Here is a 6,569-nt window from a genome sequence, read left to right on the forward strand (position 1 = left end):
CCATGGCTGGGATGTAAAGGACTGTCCTGCCGGCCCAGGCAGTCAGATAGCCTTGTGCTCATAACTGGTGCCACAAGCCAGGGTGACAGATGGCCTGGCACACTGAAGTCAAGTGTTCATAACCACAGAGCTTCCTAGGAGGCAAAAGCATCATCATCTACTTTGCTTTATTATTTTATTTTAATTGAGATGGGGTCTCACTATGTTGCCCAGGCTAGTCTTGAAATCCTGGGCTTAAGTGATTCTCCCACCTTAGCCTCCCAAAGTGCTGGGATTACAGGTGTAAGCCACCATGCCTGGGCATCATCTCCATTTTAGAGCTGAGAAAAGTGGTCCCTAGAGAAGGGAGCTGACCACCTACTGAGGCCACCCAGTTAGCAAGTGGGGGTCAGGATTTGAACCCATGCACTCTGGCTCCAGAGCCAGCTGGCTCAGCCTGATGCTTTATCAGGGCAGATACTTTGTGACTGCGTGTAGCAGCAGTAAGACACAAACAGGGCAGCAAAATGAGGCAGCTGAGTGAGTCACGATCTCTTTCTTGCAATGCCAAGCTGCCCCTTATACCCTAAGTAACAGTTCCAGAGTTTTCTAAGCCTCCTGTTGAATCACCCATCCTCTCTCACTTCCTCTATTCTAAACCCACCTGACCTTCCTTCTGTGCCTCAATTTCAAAAACTTTTCACGTGCTGCTCCCCCTGGCTCACTCCTATGCCCTTCAGGTCTCAGCTACCATGTCCCCTCCTCCAGGAAGCTTTCCCTGATCCTGAAGCTGAGCCAGGTGCCCCCTTTGAATTCCTCCATCCCAGCCCTGCCTACTCTGGGTTGTTATTGTCTGGGGACAGGTCTGTCTCCCCCACTGGACTGTGAGCCTCTGTGAGAACAGGGTTGGGGCTGTCTTAGTGCTGTGTCCCCAGTACCACCAGGAGCAGGGGTCAGCCCAGAAGAGAATTCAGGAGTGGGCGCGATGGCTCACGCCTGTAATCCCAGCACTTCGGGAGGCTGAGGCGGGCGGATCGCTTGAGCTCATGAGTTCAAGACGAGCCTGGGCTACATGGTGAAATTCCATTTCTACTAAAAATACGAAAATTAGGGGATTGGGTGCCAAGACGGCTGAATAGGAACAGCTCCAGCCTCCAGTTCCCAGCATGAGCGACACAGAAGACGGGTGATTTCTGCATTTCCAACTGAGGTACCAGGTTCATCTCACTGGGGAGTGTCAGACAGTCGGTGCAGGACAGTGGGTGCAGCCCAACCAGCGAGAGCCAAAGCAGGGTGAGGCATCACCTCACCTGGAAGTGCAAGGGAGAAGGGAATTCCTTTTCCTAGCCAAGGGAAACCGTGACACAACACCTGGAAAATCGGGTCACTTTCACCCTAATACTGCGCTTTACCAAGGGTCTTAGCAAACAGCACACCAGGAGATTATATCCCGTGCCTGACTCAGAGGGTCCCACACCCATGGAGCCTCCCTCATTGCTAGCACAGCAGTCTGAGATCTAACTGCAAGGTGGCCGCGAGGCTGGGGGAGGGGCGCCTGCCATTGCTGAGGCTTACGTAGGTAAATAAAGCTGCCTGGAAGCTCGATCTGGGTGGAGCCCACCGCAGCTCATGGAGGCCCGCCTGCCTCTGTAGACTCCACCTCTGGGGACAGGGCATAGCTAAATGAAAAGAAGCAGAAACCTCTGAAGATGTAAACGTCCCTGTCTGACAGCTTTGAAGAGAGTAGTGATTCTCCTAGCATGGAGGTTGAGATCTGAGAACGGACAGACTGCCTGCTTAAGTGGGTCCCTGACCCCCAAGTAGCCTAACTGGGAGACATCCCCCACTAGGGGCAGACTGACACCTCACACCTCACACGGTCTCCGAGGGTACACCTCTGAGACGAAGCTTCCAGAGGAACAATCAGACAGCAACACTTGCTGTTGAGCAATATTCTCTCTTCTGCAGCCTCCGCTGCTGATACCCAGGCAAACAGGGTCTGGACTGGACCTCAAGCAAACTCCAACAGACTTGCAGCTGAGGGTCCTGACTGTTAGAAGGAAAACTAACAAACAGAAAGGACATCCAAACCAAAACCCCATCTGTACGTCACCATCATCAAAGACCAAAGGTAGATAAAACCACAAAGATGGGGAAAAAGCAGTGCAGAAAACCTAAAAACTCAAAAAATCAGAGCACTTCTCCCCCTCCAAAGGAATGCAGCTCCTCACCAGCAACGGAACAAAGCTGGATGGAGAATGACTTTGACAAGTTGAGAGAAGGCAGCTTCAGTCGATCAAACTTCTCAAAGCTAAAGGAGGAACTACAAACCCAGCACAAAGAAACTAAAAACCTTGAAAAAAGATTTGATGAATGGATAACTAGAATAACCAATGCAGAGAAGTCCATAAACGACCTGATACAGATGAAAACCATGACACAAGAACTATGTGACAAATGCACAAGCTTCAGTAGCTGACTCGATCAACTGGAAGAAAGAATATCAGTGACTGAAGATCAAATGGAATGAAATGAAGTGAGAAGAGAAGTTTAGAGAAAAAAGAGTAAAAAGAAATGAACAAAGCCTCCAGGAAATATGGGATTATGTGAAAAGACCAAATCTACATCTGATTGGTGTACCTGAAAGTGACGGGGAGAATGGAACCAAGTTGGAAAACACTCTGCAGGATGGTTGAATCCAGGAGAACTTCCCCCAACCTAGCAAGGCAGGCCAACATTCAAATTCAGGAAATATAGAATGCCACAAAGATACTCCCTTGAGAAGAGCAACTCCAAGACACATAATTGTCAGATTCATCAAAGTTGAAATGAAGGAAAAATGTAAAGCAGCCAGAGAGAAAGTGCCTGCTACCAAATGCTGAATCCCATCAGACTAACAGCAGATCTCTCGCAGAACTCTACAAGCCAGAAGAGTGGGGAGCCAATATTCAACATCTAAAGAAAAAGAATTTTCAACCCAGAATTTCATATCCAGCCAAACTAAACTTCATATATGAAGCAGAAATAAAGTCCCTTTCGCAGACAAGCAATGCCGAGATTTTGTCACCAATTATTCTGGCTCCTACAAGAGTTCTGTACAAGCACTAAACATGGAAAGGAAAACCAAGTACCACTGCAAAACATGCCAAAATGTAAAGACCCATCGATGCTGAAGAAACTGCATCAACTAATGAGCAAAATAACCAGCTAACATCACAATGACAGGATCAAGTTCACGATAACAATATTAACCTTTAAATGTAAATACAAATGTCTAATTAAAAGACAGACTGGCAAATGGATAGCATCAATACCCATCAGTTTGTTGTATTCAGAGACCCATCTCACGTGCAGAGACACACACATAGCTCAAAATAAAGGGATGGAGGAAGATCTACCAAGCAAATGGAAAACAAAAAGGCAGGGGTTATAATCCTAGTCTCTGATAAACAGACTTTAAACGAACAAAGATCAAAGAGACAAAGAAGGCCATTACATAATGGTAAAGGGATCAATTCAACAAGAGCTAACTATCCTAACATATATGCACCAAATGCAGGAGCACCTAGATTCACAAAGTGTCCCAGACTTACTAAGAGTACTTGTAACTCCCCACACAATAATAATGAGAGACTTTAACACCCCACTGTCAACATTAGACAGACCGAGACACAGAAAGCCAACAAGGACACCAGGAATTGAACTGCCTCTTCACCAAGCAGCACTCTAATAGACATCTACAGAACTCTCCACCCCACATCAACAGAATATACATTCTTCTCAGCACCACATACTCCACTTATTCCAAAATTGACCACTATATTGGAAGTAAAACACCTCAGCAAAATGTAAAAGAACAGAAATTATAACAAACTGCCCTCAGACACAGTGCAATCAAACTAGAACTCAGGACGAAACTCAATCAAACTGCTCAACTACATGGAAACTGAACAACCTGCTCCTGAATGACTAATACTGGTACACCAAATGAAGGCAGAAATAAAGATGCCTTGAAACCAATGAGAACAAAGATACAACATACCAGAATTCTGGGACACATTTAGCAGTGTGTGAGGGAAATTTATGGCAGTACCCAAATGCCCTACAAGAGAAAGCAGGAAAGATCTAAAATCGACACTAACATCACAATTAAAAGAACTAGAGAAGCAAGAGCAAACACATCCAAAAGCTAGCAGAAGGCAAGAAATAACTAAGATCAGAGCAGAACTGAAGGAGATAGAGATCAATAAAAACCCTTCAAAAATCACGAATCCAGGAGCTGGTTTTTGAAAGATCAACAAAATTGATAGGCCACTAGCAAGACTAATAGAAGAAAGGAGAGAAGAACTCAAATAGCCACAACACAAAAATGATAAAGGGATATCACCACCGACCCCACAGAAATACAAACTACCATCAGATAATACTATAAACACCTCTATGCAAATAAACTAGAAAACCAGGAAGAAATGGATAAATTCCTGGACACATAAGTACCTCCCAAGACTGGAACCAGGAAGCAAGGAATTCCCAATAGACTAATAATAGTAGGCTCTGAAATTATGCAATAATTAATAGCCTACCAACCAAAAAAAAGTCCAGGAACGAGAGATTCACAGCCAACACCCTCTACCAGGAGGTACAAGAGGAGCTGGTACCATTCCTCTGGAACCCAATCATTGGAAAAAAGGAATCCTCCCCTAATCATTTCCATAGAGGCCAACATTATCCCATACCAAAGCCTGGCAGAGACATTGGGTCGAAAAAGAGAATTTTAGACCGAGCATCCCTGAGGAACATCGATGCAAAATCCTCAATAAAATACTGGCAAACTGAATCAGTGCAGCACATCAAAAAAGTATCCATCATGATCAAGTGGGCTTCATCCTTGGATGTAAGGTTGGTTCAAATATATGCAAAACAATAAACGTAATCCAGCAAGTAAACAGAACCAAAGACAAGTGTCCACATGATTATCTCAAGAGATGCAGGGAAAGGCTCTGGCAAAAATTCAACAGTGCTTCATGCTGAAAACTCTCAATAAATTTGGTACTGATGGAACGTGATCTCAAAATAATAAGAGCTATTTGTACAAACCCAATGTTAATATCATACTGAATGGGCAAAAACTGGAAGTACCCCTTTAAAACGGCACAGACAGGGATGCCCTCGTCACCACTCCTATTCAACATAGTGTTGGAAGTTCTGGCCAGGCAATCAGGCAAGAGAAAGCATAAAATAAAGGGTATTCAATTAGAAAAGAAGAAGCTCAAATTGTCCCTGTTTGCAGATGACATGAGTGTATATTTAGAAAAACCCATCATCTCAGCCCAAATCTCCTTTGCCGATAGCAACTTCAGCAAAGTCTCAGGGATACAAAATCAATGTGCAAAATCACAAGCATTCTTTTTTTGACGGAGTCTGCCTGTCGCTTCAGCCAGTGTAGCGGCCGATCTCAGCTCACTACGTAAGCTCCACCCGGTTTACGCCCATTCTCCTTTCTCAGCCTCCCAGGCAGTTGGACTACAGGCTACCGCCACCTTGCCCCGCTAGTTTTTGTATTTTTAGTAGGAGACAGGGTTTCACCGTGTTAGCCAGGATGGTCTCGATCTCCTGACCTGTGATCCTCCTCGGGCTCGGCCTCCCAAAGTGCTGGGATTACAGGCTGGCCGGCCCGCCTCGGGCCGAATCACTGCAAGCATTCTTATACACCAATAATAGACAAAACAGAGAGCCAAATCGCGGAATGAACTTCCATTCACAATTACCGCAGAATAAAATACCTGTAGGAACTTACAAGGGAGGAAGGACCTCTCTTCAAGAGAATCCAAACCACTGCTCAATGAAATAAAAGAAGTATACAAACAAATGGAAGAAATTATTCCACTCAAGGGATAAAGAATCAATATCAGAAAATGGCCACTGCCCAAGGTTATTTTATAGATTCAATGCCACCCTGCTTAAGCTACCAATACTTTGTTCACAGAATTGAAAAAACTACTTAAAGCTCATGTAGAACCAAAAAAGAGCCCACATTGCCAAAAGATAATCCTGAGCCAAAGAACAAAGCTGGAGGCATCATGCTACCTTGACTTCAAACTATACTCACAAGCGCTATAATCTAAAACAGCATGGCATTGGAAAATCAAAACAGAGATATATAATCAATGTAACAAACAGCCCCTAGAAATAATACCACACATCTACAACCATCTGATCTTTGACAAAACCTGGACAAAACAAGCAATGGGGAAAGATTCCCCATTTAATAAATGTTAGAAATACTGGTTAGCCATAAGTAGAAAGCTGAAACTGGATCCCTTCCTTATTCCTTATACAAAAATTAATTCAAGATGGATTAAAGACTTAAATGTTAGACCTAAAACTATAAAAACCCTAGAAGAAAACCTAGGCGATACCATTCAGGACATAGGCATAGACAAGGACTTCATATCTAAAACACCAAAAGCAATGGCAACAAAAGCCAAAATTGACAAATGGGATCTAATTAAACTAAAGAGCTTCTGCACAGCAAAAGAAACTACTGTCAGAGTGAACAGCCAACCTATAGAATGGGAGAAAATTTTTGC

The sequence above is a fragment of the Papio anubis genome, chromosome 20 (genome assembly GCF_008728515.1).
Source record: "Papio anubis isolate 15944 chromosome 20, Panubis1.0, whole genome shotgun sequence".
NCBI classification, from domain to species: Eukaryota; Metazoa; Chordata; class Mammalia; order Primates; family Cercopithecidae; genus Papio; species Papio anubis.